This window comes from Lactuca virosa, chromosome 2 (genome assembly GCF_052849685.1).
Source record: "Lactuca virosa cultivar CGN04683 chromosome 2, Lactuca_virosa_CGN04683_v6, whole genome shotgun sequence".
NCBI lineage: Eukaryota > Viridiplantae > Streptophyta > Magnoliopsida > Asterales > Asteraceae > Lactuca > Lactuca virosa.
The window spans coordinates 100359856-100376194 of NC_136427.1; the positions used below are offsets into that span (position 1 = coordinate 100359856).

The following is a 16339-nucleotide window of genomic DNA, read 5'->3' on the forward strand; positions in this document are numbered from 1 at the left end:
ACGAAGCTTGCAGACTACTTTACTATACAATTCCTATAAATAAGACATGAACTCTTCATAATTTCCTCACACCTTCAAACCTTTCTTTCTCTCTCTAACTTCTCTCTAACCTCCCTAAACCCCTCCCAAGTCTAGGGAACCCCCCTATCACGAGAAGAAAGCCCCGGAGCGCCCGACGGCTCCGAGAAGAAAAGCTTTCGGCTCGGAAACACTGTTCCAACGAAGCCCGGTTTTTAATAAAAACCCGCTGTAAGTGAGCTACGCCTATACTATATTTAATATAGCTTTTATTTAATTATGGTAACATTATTAGGACCTTCAAATAATTATTTGAGCTATTATAATGAGTTATATTGAGTGTTATTTAACGCTTATATAATAGTAATAATAGCTAGACTATTAATTAGTCGCGATTAACGTTAAAACTAAACTCTAATGATATTAATACTAGGTTTTGGTCAAGGAAAATTTGTTTTGAGATAACGAAGTGCTGTTCAAGTACCGAGTCACCACCTAATCAAGTGAGTGCATAGTTACTTTCATCTTACACATAGATATGAAATATTTAATATAAATTGCGTGCTATGTGTGCATATTGTCTGAATACTTGCTGTCTATGCTGGGTGAAATATTTTTATACACGTTTTAAATGATTTAAACTGTATATGTATGTTATATCTACAAAATGTGTTGGGTAAAACATGGGTAGATGAAATAGTTGTTGTGTGACAAAAGTAAAATGATGAGAAGTGATATAGACCATGAGATAAGGGTGAGAGGTAAACCATGAGAGAAGCCTTTTACCCATATGTTGGCCCCGTCATTCAGCAGAGTATGGATGGCAACCACGGACTATTCTAGACAGTCCAGTGGACACTAGCAGGCTCGCAACCTGTAGGTGTTTTGAACTGTGTATTCACCAGATGTACTCTAAAAACCCATTGACATGTATTGCGAGTGGATTCTCGGAAACGATACTGTCGATAAACAAACCCTGGCGACTATGAGACGTAGTGCCTAAACCCTGGCGACTATGCGACGTAGTGCCTGTTGTATAAACCCTGGCGACTATGAGACTTAGTGCCTAAAACCTGGCGACTATGCGACGTAGTGCCAAATGTGTAGACTCTGGCAACGATGGATTTGGTGCTGATTCCTTAGGATAATCCTTAGGAATAAATGAACGAGGAATAGTTGATTCTTAGGGTAGAATAAAGAAGATAATGGGGAAGGGTAATTGGGTTGATTGTTTAATGGTTTAAACATAATAATTATATTATTGTGGGTTGAAAACCCTATGTACTCACCAGGTTTCCCAACCTGACCCACTCAAGCTTATCTGTATCACATGTGTCGATATGAAGCCACTTTACACTGAGGAATTTAAAAGAGATATAGATCACTAGTGATAATAAATGTAAGTTCTGTTTATGCTTATGTTTATGTATTGACAATGACATCCCAATGTTTGAAAATGAATAAAAATACATTTCTTCGGAAATGCTTTGATAACGTATTTATCATGTTTTTCTGGGAACAAATTCCGCAACATTTTTATTAAAAGAGGTACTCTGATTTTTATAAAGCATAAACAAAATCGGTCTTTTCTGGCTGTGAAAATGGGGATGTCACAGTTGGTATCAGAGCATTAGTTTAAGCGAACAAGGAATATGCATTTATTTCTAGACTTAAACTTAGAATGCTAAACGATGATTGTGAGGAGTGTGTCTAATAAAATTTAGGTAATACACCTGAATAGACACAAGCACTAGCTAATTTAGGGAAAATGCCTAACATGCTTTTATGTGCTAAATGATTTATGATATGCTATATATGATCGGATCTATGGTCTGTTGCCGACCGGATCTGGAAACTTTATGTGTTCAGATTTCTAAACGTTTAAATACGGTATTAGAACTGGCATATAACTTTTCGGAGTAATAAGGAGGATTACGCGTCTAAACCTTCTCTATCTGTATTCTCGTCTCGATGCGCTGAACACATGCTTCCGTAAACGTAACGTCATGGTGAAGGCTCGTAGCAAATTGAGTAAATGGAGGAAATGAAAAGGCTTATGATAGTGAATGATACCTATCGGAAGATATCCTAAGAGAGGTATCTTACCTTTAGAATACGTCTGATAAAATAGTAGTATGTCTAGAGAAGTATGGTACATCTGAATGTACATATTTGATTGGCGGGATGATAGAGCGATTGGTGTAATTCCTAAAGTTTTCCTATCATCTGGAATTTCCATCACCAACCGAGTTGAAGCAGAATTGATGATTGAAGATACGCGTGGAAGAAGTCCTAGTAGAATCTAGGGAAATTTTTTATGATTATTTGGACACACTCGTATGTGTTAAATTGTTTTGTGATTTTAGGACTTGGGGATTGCGAGACAATACTTGGGACGAGTATGAGTAGGTGTGAAAGGTAGTAGATGCATATACTACCGGAAGCACATGACTCACGGTTGGATCAGGGAAAGTCACAAGGTTACCAAGGAGCTAGTAATTCATTTCGTTTTATTCAAGTATGTCGTTACCATCGTTTCGGTAATGACTAAGAAGATTATTATTCCGACCCTAGTGGTCATATCAAATCGAGTCCGACTAAGATGAGTATGTTACGAGGTTCAGAGAACCAAGTCCGATGTAGCATCTGACCTAAGCTAGAAGCTTGAAGTGAAAGACAATCAAATCAATCAGTAGAGGTATCACGATAGTTGCTTGTAGCTAGGAATGCTACCTTTTAAGATGATATTAGAACATGAAGGAAAGTATAGTCTGTTCTGGAATTTGACTCTAAGAGACCTGAGTCTAAGCGTTGCAACATACGATGATAGGTCATTAGAATATGACACATCGTTCCATTGTAGTAATAAAAGAACTTATCTTACGTTCGTATCCAGTAAGGATCGAGATTGTGACTTGAAGGTCATAATTTGGAGTCTAATGCGAGATAGGGAACAGGTGCAAGATCGAGCACCGCCTGTAGCCAAGGAATCTAAGAGTTAGATACTAGTTCGAAGAAACATCAAAGTTACAGTTATTACTTGGATGAAGAGATAACGTATAGAGTCATCATGTGAGCCCTGTTTCGTTGATGATTTTGGGACGTAATCATCCTAAGGGGGAGATAATTGTAACACCCGTAGATCCGGGCTAGTCAATTTAGAGATAATAGGGGTCGAAAACGACTTTTCGACAAAAGATTATTTAGAATAAATAATCTTAGCCAAGTTGTAGAATATGTCTCAAGGTTTCCGTACATATAAAGAACGCCGAAATCCGAGTTATAACGAAAAAGTTATGACCCGTCGAAGTTTTACGGCAAAACCGGCATGGCACCGGGAAGCGTAAAAAGTGAATTTTCGATAGAAGACTTTTTAGCCTTAGTAATCTAAACCAAACTCGTAGAGTATGTTAAACCGAGAAAATCCATAAAAAGAACGTCCATAAAAAGAACGCCCAAATCTGACTTCGTATGAGGAAGTTATGATTTTTCAAAGTTTCGGCTTAGCAGTGTACAGCCCGAAACTCGAATTTTAGTTCGAGCGGTTTTTGGCTTACGCGATCTAAATGAGAGTTGAAGATCTCATTAATAGGAACTCAACGATAAAAATACAGACAAAAAAGGAGCTCGTATGCTAAAGTTATGGACGAAGCTTAGTCTCTACTTTTCGAGCGCAGCGAATTCGATACAGTTTTGTAAATCCGAGATAGAATGAGAATTAGCCAGCGAGGTCTAAATGAGAGTTGAAGATCTCATTAATAGGAACTCAACGGTAAAAAGATAGACAAAAACGGAGCTCGTATGCGAAAGTTATGGACGAAGCTTAGTCTCTACTTTTCGAGCGCGGCGAATTCGATACAGTTTTGTAAATCCGAGATAGAATGAGAATTAGCCAACGAGGTCTAAATAAGAGTTGAAGATCTCATTAATAGGAACAAAACGGTAAAAAGACAGACAAAAACGGAGCTCGTATGCGAAAGATACGGACGAAGCTTGGAGACTACTTTACTATACAATTCCTATAAATGAGAGATGAACTCTTCATAATTTCCTCACACCTTCAAACCTTTCTTTCTCTCTCTAACTTCTCTCTAACCTCCCTAAACCCCTCCCAAGTCTAGGGAACCCCCTATCACGAGAAGAAAGCCCCGGAGCGCCCGACGGCTCCGAGAAGAAAAGCTTTCGGCTCGGAAACACTGTTCCAGCGAAGCCCGGTTTTTAATAAAAACCCGCTGTAAGTGAGTTCCGCCTATACTATATTTAATATAGCTTTTATTTAATTATAGTAACATTATTAGGACCTTAAAATAGTTATGTGGGCTATTATTATGAGTTATATTGAGTTTTATTTAACGCTTATATAATAGTAATAATAGCTAGACTGTCGCGATTAACGTTAAAACTAAACTCTAGTGGTATTAATACTAGGTTTTGGTCAAGGAAAAATTGTTTTGAGATAACGAAGTGCTGTTCAAGTACCGAGTCACCACCTAATCAAGTGAGTGCATAGTTACTTTTATCTTACACATAGATATGAAGTATTTAATATAAATTACGTGTTATGTGTGCATATTGACTGAATACTTGCTGTCTATGCTGGGTGAAATATTTTTATACACGTTTTAAATGATTTAAACTGTATATGTATGTTATATCTACAAAATGTGTTGGGTAAAACATGGGTAGATGAAATAGTTGCTGTGTGAAAAAAGTAAAATGATGAGAAGTGATATAGACCATGAGATAAGGGTGAGAGGTAAACCATGAGAGAAGCCTTTTACCCATGTGTTGGCCCCGTCATTCAGCAGAGTATGGATGGCAACCACGGACTATTCTAGACAGTCCAGTGGACACTATCAGGCTCGCAACCTGTAGGTGTTTTGAACTGTGTATTCACCAGATGTACTCTAAAAACCCATTGACATGTATTGCGAGTGGATTCTCGGAAACGATATTGTCGATAAACAATCCCTGGCGACTATGAGACGTAGTGCCTAAACCCTGGCGACTATGCGACGTAGTGCCTGTTGTATAAACCCTGGCGACTATGAGACTTAGTGCCTAAAACCTGGCGACTATGCGACGTAGTGCCAAATGTGTAGACTCTGGCAACGATGGATTTCGTGCTGATTCCTTAGGAATAAATGAACGAGGAATAGTTGATTCTTAGGGTAGAATAAAGAAGATAATGGGGAAGGGTAATTGGGTTGATTGTTTAATGGTTTAAACATAATAATTATATTATTGTGGGTTGAAAACCCTATGTACTCACCAGGTTTCCCAACCTGACCCACTCAAGCTTATCTGTATCACAGGTGTCGATATGAAGCCACTTTACACTGAGGGATTTAAAAGAGATATAGATCACTAGTGATAATAAATGTAAGTTATGTTTATGCTTATGTTTCTGTATTGACAATGACATCCCAATGTTTGAAAATGAATAAAAAAACATTTCTTCAAAAATGCTTTGATAACGTATTTATCATGTTTTTCTGGGAACAAATTCCGCAACATTTTTATCAAAAGAGGTACTCTGATTTTTATAAAGCATAAACAAAATCAGTCTTTTCTGGGCGTGAAAATGGGGATGTCACAATTTCTATGCCAAAGAGGGAATTGTGGTGCCTACTGATGAGGAGACTGCTAAATTCATCAAGTATCAATTTCCGAAGGAGGTTATGGATGATGCTGAAATCTTTACACACGTTGCAAGAATTCCGGATGCAATGTTACAACGTGTTGATCCATCGAATTTGGTTCTTATGGAGTACTTAGAAACAATCAATCCGGATGATGGCTCTGGGAAGTTGTTACCAAAAGAAACAGCTGGTCCTTCGAAGAAGTCTCGTAAGTCAAAGAAATATGTAACAATTACTCCTGAGAAACCAGTACAAGAGCCAAAGAAAAAGAAATCACCACCGAAACAGACGAAGCCAGATGCATAAGTTTCGGCTGTTGTGGTTGACCCAGTTGAGCCTGTTGATGATACTCAAGAAAAGGAAACACTTCCATCAAAATCTGGTATTTTTCAAAGGGTTAAGAAAAAGTCTCGTAGATCACGAAAGCTTTCTGATGGTTCCTTCAAGTCTTCTTCTATGGTTCGTAAACCATATCTTAATCATCAAGGCATTCTCATTCGTGAGGTTCCAGCTCCTGTTTCTCCTTCTTCTAAGAAACGAAGAGATGAAGATGTTGCTACACATATTTTGAAGAAGATGTTAAAGAAAAGAAAGATGGTTCTTCAAGCAGAATCATCCGAAGGGGAGAAAGTTCCTGAAACTCCTGAAGCTACAATTCTCCAATCAACATCTCTTCCTGAGCAGACTAAGGTCACACCACCCGAAGTTTCGATAACTGAATCAGTTCTTGAGGAGGTTCGAACTTCAGACATCACTACACACATATTTGATACGGATGTAAATGTCAATATGGGTGAAGGAAATACGAATAAAGAACTTGTTGTTTCTACTCAAGGTATTCCTGCATCTTCTGCTACTCTTGTTTCTTTACCACCGTTTATTGTACCGATCACGAACATTACAAACTCACCCACCTTTGAAACCATTCTTACCCAACCCATCACTACTTTGTTCTCATCGCAAACCACTGATCCACTTCAAAATACCGAGGATACTGATGTTGACGAAGGGGGTTTTGGGGGAACATTTGAAGAGATGGAATTTGATGAAGAAGAAGAAACTTTCCCTGACATCATGTTAATGACGATGAAGCAGTTTAAGATTTTGAATAAGAAGATCACTTCCATTATTCAGTCTCAAGCTGACATGGGGGGAAGTCAATCTGTTTCAAGTTTGGAACTTGACGTTATGCTGAAAGCATTCGAAGCCAGGATGGTTAGTAAAGTGTCTGGCATGCTTCAAGATTCTGAATCTAAAATCTTGGAGAAGGTGGATCAAAATGATAAATGTAACGAATTACGGGTGAAGTCTCAATCTTCGAACTTTGTGAGTGAAGTTCAAGATTTACGAAGGGTTGCAAAAGAAAGACATGTCTTGTTTGTTAAAGATGTAAAGAAAGTACGAGAAAATGTCAACCTAAAGCTTCAAGAACTTCGTGAAGACATGATCAAAGAGATTGCTAGTGCTCAGCAAGACTATGCATCTCTCAATCAAAAAGTGGGTGTTATTTGTGAGGCTGTCACAAAATATGTCAAGTTGTATGAAGGCTTGAGTCCTCAAGTTACTCAACTTTCTACAGATAACAGTCGAAGCTTTGTGGAGCTTACCTCTTTTTTGAAGGAGTTGAAATATTTGTCTACCACACCTGTTGCCTCTTCGATCATAACTCCAAAATTCCCGTCTCAAAAGTTTTCTCAGTTCGAGGCTGTGTTGCACAAACAGTTGGCTCTGTTATCCAAGTTTTCAATTCTACTACCAACAGATGCCCCACCTGTTGTTACAGAGGTGCAATGGGGAGAAAAGAAGGTTGGTAATGCAAAAGTTGGTGATATTTCGCATGAAGCTGGGAAAACTGTTGGAAAGATTTTTCAAACAACAATTCCAGTATCGAAGCCAAATATTTCAACTGTTGGGCCTGTTACTTCGACAGTTGTGACAACAATGCAAATTTCTACGAAGCCAATTTCAAGACCAATTTCTAAAGGAATTGTGATTGGGGAAGGTGGTAGTAGTTCGAAGCCCAAAGAAGTTAATAGTTCTTCGATCAAAGACAAAGGGAAAACAATTTTGGTCAAAAAGTCGAAAGAAGAGAAGAAAGCTGAAGTTGAAGCTGAGGTAGAGAAGTTAAGAGTTGTTCAAAGCATTTTAAGTCTTCGTGCAAGTGACCCACCTGGTATGAACAAGGGTGATCCTGCGAAGCATTACAACTACGAAACAATTGAAGCAAGAGTTGCATATAACCATATGTATGCTTTTGAGAAGAAGCCGAAGCAAAGCTATGCAGTTGTTAATATGGATATGAGACAACTGGATTTCCCAATCAATGAAATGATGTTTATCATGGCTCAGTACAAAATTGCTGAGAAATTTGATAATGATTATGATTACACATACATGAAGCTCAGGTTTCATGTTGTGTTAGGGAAACTTCCAGAGGAAATTTGGTCATTCGTAAAGATAAAGAAGGTGATCAGTATTAAGAAGGATGTTCTTTTCGAAGACATGATGCAGAACCTTCGATTTTACGTTGCAAGGGCGAATGGTCAGGAATGTAATTTCTCGATAGCTTATTTTCCATTAATGAACTTGTATGATCTTATACAAGTTGCATTACTCTTGAAAGACAAAGATGCTTCGTATCTTCGAGAGATTGATCCAGATGTTTTTCGTCTTGGTCTTGCCCACATCAAAATATTCATAAATAACTACTATGAGTGTTTGGCCCTAACAGATGTGGAGTTAGCTACTGCGAAGGGGTTAGAAGTGAAAGTAGCCATGGAACCAACGAAGACTCAACCTGAGTTAAAGAAGTATGCTGATGGGGAAATATGCTTGAAGACTTTTAGCATGGTCTTCGCAGGAAAAGACAAAAATGGAAAAGCCAAGAGATTCTTATTCCAAGCTTGCGAAGTGGAGAGATACACAACGTCCCAGTATACGAACTTCATTCTTCGTATGAATAGCTGCAAGAAGAATAACGAAGGGGACAAGAAAGAGTTGAAGAAGATTATTTCTTGGTACTCTGAAATCCGAAGGCTGATGCTGTATGCTATACAGATTCTTTTGAATTGAAGATGGTCGACATTATGAAAAAGGGGGAGAATGTAAGGGTCGAAGACCAGTTGTAACATGTCGAAGACCTAAGTTTATTTTACAAGGCATTTTTATGTAACGAAGCGTATTGTTTAGTCCTTGTAATTATTTGTGTGCTTTCTCATTTCCTATAAATAGGGACATTACTTAGAGTTAGATAAGAGTCTTTTGTACAACTTGTATATTTTCTCTCTGTAACAGTTGAAAGCATAATAGAGTTGAAACCAGATCATATTTACATCGTGTGTTCAATCTCCTTTTGTTTAACTCTGATTTGATTCATACTTGATTCCACACTTCATCAATCTTAAGTCTGTTAAAGATACTCATGAACTACGTTCTGCTATTGATTGTAGAAACTGCATAACTTCTTTATTGTCCAAGAACCAATATTCTTTGCAATTATCCCTATAGCTTTTACTTGGTTTTGCACCATAAGCAGACCTTTAATAATCATTTGCACCTTTTAAAAACTTTTATTATGGCCTAAAGTTTTTGTTACTGCTAGTAAGTCTCGATGTATGCCATATTATGGCCTAAAGTTTTTGTTACTGCTTCTATTATGCAACACCAGTGCCCCAATTGTCCTTATTTCATTATGCATATTTGAAAACAGGGTCATGAAAATGCCACTGCTGAAAATAGGCCATGGGTGTTTACATTGGATGCTCCTAGTTTCATGTCTGTCATGCAACATGCCAAGAACCAAGCTTTACGGAGGGAAGTTTATGATGTTTATATAACCCGTTCATCTGTTGGAAGACTAGATAATACTCCAGTTATTGAACAAATTCTAAAACTTAGATTGGAAAAGGCTAAACTTCTTGGCTACAGTAACTATGGAGAGGTTTGAATTTCTATTCATTGCTTATACTTATTACTTGCCATCTAGCTTATTTCTTCTTAGTTACTTTATATGATTGGGTTATTGGGAATTTTATTATCAGGTAAGCAAAAATTTGGTGGTTGTCGAGACCACCAAATAAAAAAAACCTCATATACGACGACATACAAAAATGAATTGTAATAGCGGTAATAGGGATCGAATCCACAGGGATTGGTTCGAATCAAATCTATGCATTCAGTTTCTACGAAATAAAAAAAATTATATAGGGGGTTTTCAAAATGTTAAATGCGATAAAAACTATTTCACAAAAATAACAAAAATGGAAAAATACAAAACCTATAAAATAAAACATTCCAATATCGGGATAAATCAAAAGTTCAATTAGTTGACTAATCATCATAATTTTGTGGTGAAATGGGTTTAATGGATACTAATTTGGCTATAGCAATCTAAGAAGCTTGAGATCACCTAGACTTTTCTTAGTTAATACAATGGTTAGAGAAGCTCATAACACATTTTCTTAGTTAAAGTCACAATTTCCATGAAGCATGTAATTAATGAAAATTAACTAGCATTAAGATTTAAAAGTCACCAAATCCAAGAGGAGTTAAATTGTTTTCACTACCATGTTGGAGAAAATACTTTCATTATTATGTGAGAGGAAAACAATCACAAAAACCATTTGTTGCTTGTTAATTTGAAGATCTATTACGTAATCAAGAAATTAACCAACTAATTAAATATTCACATATCTAAACTCATGATTAAAGACATATGGACATAAATATATGTTTTACTTGGAAATATTTTCATAGCATACCATCAAAACCACACAAAACTATTCCTAATCAATTAATTATTCCATAGATTCACCAAATATTGGAAATAAAAACTAACTACACAAAATAATAATAACAATAAAAATGATAGAAATTATACCAATACCGATTACGAAACGAAGATGACAAAGCTTCTTGAAATCGTCACTTCTTGTTGCTCCAAAAACTTCATCCATAATCCAAGTATTAATACAAAAATTAATCTAACCTAATCTAATTAAAAAGATAAATAACTCATTAACAAATTATGATTGTAAATCATAGATGCAATGTTCCAAAAATATAGAAAGAAAAATAAAGAAATAACACAAAAGAGAGAACCAGTCTCCCCCTTGCGCCATATCTCCCCACTGTCGGCGTAATATGAAAAATGTGATGCTTCTTCTGTTTTGTTCTACTTGCTGCCAGCCACGAGATGCCCTACTCCAACACCAAAAGATAAATTGGGCTTCACTTAATTGTAATGGGCTGCTGGAAAATCGGAATTGGGCTGTTGAATTTAAGAAATGGGCTGCAATATTCAATCTTCATAATGGGCTGCCAAAACTAAAGCTGGCAGCTTTCTGTCCAGCTGTTCACAAGGCCAAAAATCATATCAAAACTTCTTGAAATCTGCTCATTTTTTGTGAGGTCGAATATTGATGAGTTGGGAAGATGTCCGTAAAATTTCAGCTCAATTGGACGACGTTTGCCTCTCCGTCTAATCGCTTGAAGAAGCCGCGCAAATCTGTCAAAATCCGAAAATTTAATTTATATCGTTTGGTTTTTCTTTTCGCTTCCGGATTTTTCTACGAGACTTCAATCGTGGTTGCAAGGCAATTAATGTGGCCTTAACAATGCTCCAAATATCATCTTGCTCGAACAACTCTACACAAAATTAGCTTAAACGAGTAAAAATATATTCAAAACAATAAATCTAACGATTTATTGCAAAAAGAATATAAAAAATGCTAAAAGTAAAAGAAAATGATTGCTAAAATATATACAAATAATCAAGCTATCAAAATCCCTCAAGCTTAACATTTCATTGTCCTCAAGGAAAACAATACGGAAAAGTCAAACCGAAGAAAAACAACAAAAATAAAAATACGAAAAATGCAAATTTATAAAGACTAATAAAGAAAATCTTTTTTTTTCAAATACTTTATAAAAAAACAACTTGACCAAGATTATGTAAGTAGCAATTAAGACACCGACTTAATAATCATGCAAAAAAAAATCCAACTTATACCCAATTGTCAAAACAAAAACGGAAATTAGAAATTTCAATAAAATGGGGACAAACAACATAACCACTAAGCCTAACATGTCAATTTCAACAAACATAAACTAACTAAATAAACTTAAAGTACCATCAAAACACAAATTATCATACTAATGCAACATGAGAATGCTAAAAAAATGCTTTTTTTTGACAAATAAAAACATGAAAATAACTAAATACAATGCATAAAAAAAATTATCCTAAATGAAAAAAAATGAAATGATGAAAAATAAAATAAATAAAGCATCCTCCCCCAAGCTTGAACATTTCCTTGTCCTCAAGGAAAACAAGAACGGGAGAAAACGGGAATGACAAAACAAACAAAATAAAAAGAATGAACATCTTCGGTAGCAAATCAAAACAACACCGTTTAGAAATAAAAACATTCATTTTAGATTTAAGAATCACATTAAGTGACGAACATTTGTTACACTTCCAACAAAGGGACACATATGAAAGAGATACAAAGCTATTTATGCATACTTCACTAATATGACGCACATGACACAATTTGTGGTATGATCTAGCATTCACATCACAAGAGGTTGTCCCCCCTTTGCATACCACTCACTAGTCACAATTCTCTTCCAAATCGAGGAACAAGATCAAGAAAAATAACTCGAATCTAAAGGACAAAAGAGAAACGAACTATATACAAAGGTTGACAAAACTACAATCATCTAAAGGTACTAGTGCTCCTATCAAAATGAGATCCATGTGAAGAGAATACTCGAGCAAAAGATGATAATGAAAAACTATTGTAGTTACCAACAAAATATAAATTCTAGCCTAAAAGATACATCAAAACGGAAATAGAATATATAAGAAGAAATCTAATCTAAACATCTAATAAAAGAAAAAAGAATGCAATTCGCTTGGCCCGACCCTTTTCATTATTATTATTATTATTTTTTTCGTTTTTTTTCTTTTTTTTCTACTTTTTTTTCTTTTTTTTTTAGATTTTTTTTTTAGACAACAAAACCCCAAAGATACAATTACAAATACAAATGCAAATGCTTGAGCTACTAACAAAAAATCTATAAAAATACAATTAAGGAAAAACTAAAAACATCTAACTATATTCGCATTTTATGATTGCGATAATATCCGACTTTTCAAAACAATTTTTTTTTCTTAAAGACTTTTAAAGACTAAAATCCACAAAAGTAAAGTTCAAACTTCACATAAGATCAAAACTTGACTTCTCCAAACAAAAATAAACACATATGAGACTTTAAATAACATATACTAAATACTAGACTTCTACCAAAAATTGTCAAAATTTAGTACAAATTTTTTTTTCGAACGACATTTTAAAACAACTTGACTTTGATTTACAAAACACAAAAATAACTACATAGACACACTTACATAAACAAAAAGAACAATACTAAAAAGGGGTAGTCGTCTCTTTTTTTCAATTTTTTTTTTTTTTTTTGCTTTTTTTTTATTTGGTTTTTTGTTTTTGTTTTTGTTTTGTTTTTTTTTTTTTTTCGTATTTTTTTTTTTGGGCTCACTTTTTTGGTTTACAAAGGAGTTATACAAATATTACATCAAATAAAAATATAAAGCAAAACTATATACAAGCTACAACTAGCAAAACTAACTAACAAAGTTAAGAACGAAAGCTAAGTAAAAACTAAATTGAGATCAAATAGGAAAATGTGTCTATATCATGAAGCAATATAGCATAAAATGTAATAGCTAGACACGAAAGATCTCAAAATAGCAAGATTCTAGTTCTTATTCCCTTCTTTGGAAGAACAGTATGCTTAACAAATAATACGCTCGTGGGGGACGGTTTCTAAGACTTTAGGGCTAACTTGTCCCACGCGGTATGTCATGCTTGCAATAAGTTGATTCATTTGCATAAATAACTTGTACTCTACCTTACGTGTGTTATAAGAAGATGTGACAAATGAAGGTCCCTATGAACAATTCTATTGTTTTAAAAAGATTTTCACATTTGGCGTATTAAGACTTGGAATTAAAGATGTTTGGATGTGAGAATAAAGAGACAACAAAAATGCATGAGAATAAACCTAAACTAAATGTTATGCTAAAAAAATGAAAAGAAGAAACTAAAATCTTTTTGGGTTTTAGATAAAAATGAGAAAAATAAATAAATAAATAAAAATGCATGCAAAACTTAAGCTAAATGCAATGATAAAATGAAAACTCTAAAAATAATAAACTTTTTTTTTTGGAATTTTCGATAAAATATGATCTAAAATGCAAACTAAAAATGCAACTATATATACAACCTAAAAATGCATGAAAACAAAAACAATAACAAAAGTAAGACATAAAAAAAAATATATACATATAGAAACTTTAGCATAGAAAAAAAATATCGATCAAAATAACCAATCCCCGGCAACGGCGCCAAAAATTTGGTGGTTGTCGAGACCACCAAATAAAAAAAACCTCATATACGACGACATACAAAAATGAATTGTAATAGCGGTAATAGGGATCGAATCCACAGGGATTGGTTCGAATCAAATCTATGCATTCAGTTTCTACGAAATAAAAAAATATATATATAGGGGGTTTTCAAAATGTTAAATGCGATAAAAACTATTTCACAAAAATAACAAAAATGGAAAAATACAAAACCTATAAAATAAAACGTTCCAATATCGGGATAAATCACAAGTTCAATTAGTTGACTAATTATCTTAATTTTGTGGTGCAATGGGTTTAATGGATACTAATTTGGCTATAGCAATCTAAGAAGCTTGAGATCACCTAGACTTTTCTTAGTTAATACAATGGTTAGAGAAGCTCATAACACATTTTCTTAGTTAAAGTCACAATTTCCATGAAGCATGTAATTAATGAAAATTAACTAGCATTAAGATTTAAAAGTCACCAAATCCAAGAGGAGTCAAATTGTTTTCACTACCATGTTGGAGAAAGTACTTTCATGATTGTGTGAGAGGAAAACAATCACAAAAACCATTTGTTGCTTGTTAATTTGAAGATCTATTACGTAATCAAGAAATTAACCAACTAATTTAATATTCACATATCTAAACTCATGATTAAAGACATATGAACATAAATTGATGTTTTACTAGGAAATATTTTCATAGCATACCATCAAAACCACACAAAACTATTCCTAATCAATTAATTATTCCATAGATTCACCCAATATTGGAAATAAAAACTAACTACACAAAATAATAATAACAATAAAAAGGATAGAAATTATACCAATACCGATTACAAAACGAAGATGACAAAGATTCTTGAAATCGTCACTTCTTGTTGCTCCAAAAACTTCATCCATAATCCAAGTATTAATACAAAAATTAATCTAACCTAATCTAATTAAAAAGATAAATAACTCATTAACAAATTATGATTGTAAATCATAATTGCAATGTTCCAAAAATATAGAAAGAAAAATAAAGAAATAACACAAAGAGAGAACCAGTCTCCCCCTTGCGTCGTATCTCCCCACTGCCGGCGTAATATGAAAAATGTGATGCTTCTTCTGTTTTGTTCTACTTGCTGCCAGCCATGAGATGCCCTAATCCAACACCAAAAGATAAATTGGGCTTCACTTAATTGTAATGGGCTGCTGAAAAATCGGAATTGGGCTGTTGAATTTAAGAAATGGGCTGCAATATTCAATCTTCATAATGGGCTGCTAAAACTAAAGCTGGCAGCTTTCTGTCCAGCTGTTCACAAGGCCAAAAATCATATCAAAACTTGTTCAAATCTGCTCATTTTTTGTGAGTTCTAAGATTGATGAGTTGGGAAGATGTCCGTAAAATTTCAGCTCAATTGGACGACGTTTGCCCCTCCGTCTGATCGCTTGAAGAAGCCGCGTAAATCTGTCAAAATCCGAAAATTTAATTTATATCGTTTGGTTTTTCTTTTCGCTTCCGGATTTTTCTACGAGACTTCAATCGTGGTTGCAAGGCATTTAATGTGGCTTTAACAATGCTCCAAATACCATCTTACTCGAACAAATCTACACAAAATTAGCTTAAACGAGTAAAAATATTCAAAACAATAAATCTAACGATTTATTGCAAAAAGAATATAAAAAATGCTAAAAGTAAAAGAAAATGATTGCTAAAATATATACAAATAATCAAGCTATCATATGGCAACCAAGATGGCTATTGTTAGTAAAGCAGAAGAGCTTCTTGAAAATCTCAGGAGTGCCTCCTGGAATGCTGTAGTTCAGGGTAATATACCCACATATATCTTACTGATTGTAGTTTCTTGTCACTTTTAATGAAGGTTTTCGTTATCATTCATTTTTATATCTGAGTCCATGTTTATATTATTGATGTTCTTTTCACTAAAATTCTATTGAAAATGGTTCATGATACCTATTCCTGTGTATCTTGTAGATATGGAAGATCTGAAGTAGTTTGCCAAAAGTAAAGGCGCCCCTGAAGCTGATGACTTGAACCACTTGGATATTGCCTTTTGGAGTGAGAGGCTACGCGAATCAAAATATGATATAATTGAGGTTCTCTTTCTTGAATCATGCTTTTATTACAAATTCTGAAACTAGTGTCATTAATAAATAATACCCATTTTTCATTCACAAATAATAGACATTTGTATTTATATATATTCATACTGCAGGAAGAACTTCGGCCTTATT

General features: G+C 34.6%; 1 long non-coding RNA gene across 1 annotated transcript; it reads right to left on the bottom strand.

Annotated features, from left to right (window-relative positions):
• Positions 1–10571: 10571 nt before the first annotated feature.
• Positions 10572–15193, bottom strand: LOC145156457 (uncharacterized). The gene is made up of 2 exons (XR_013736718.1): positions 14926–15193; positions 10572–11306 (listed from the first exon to the last, which is right to left on the bottom strand). It is a non-coding gene; the product is annotated as an uncharacterized LOC145156457 (long non-coding RNA).
• Positions 15194–16339: the final 1146 nt, after the last annotated feature.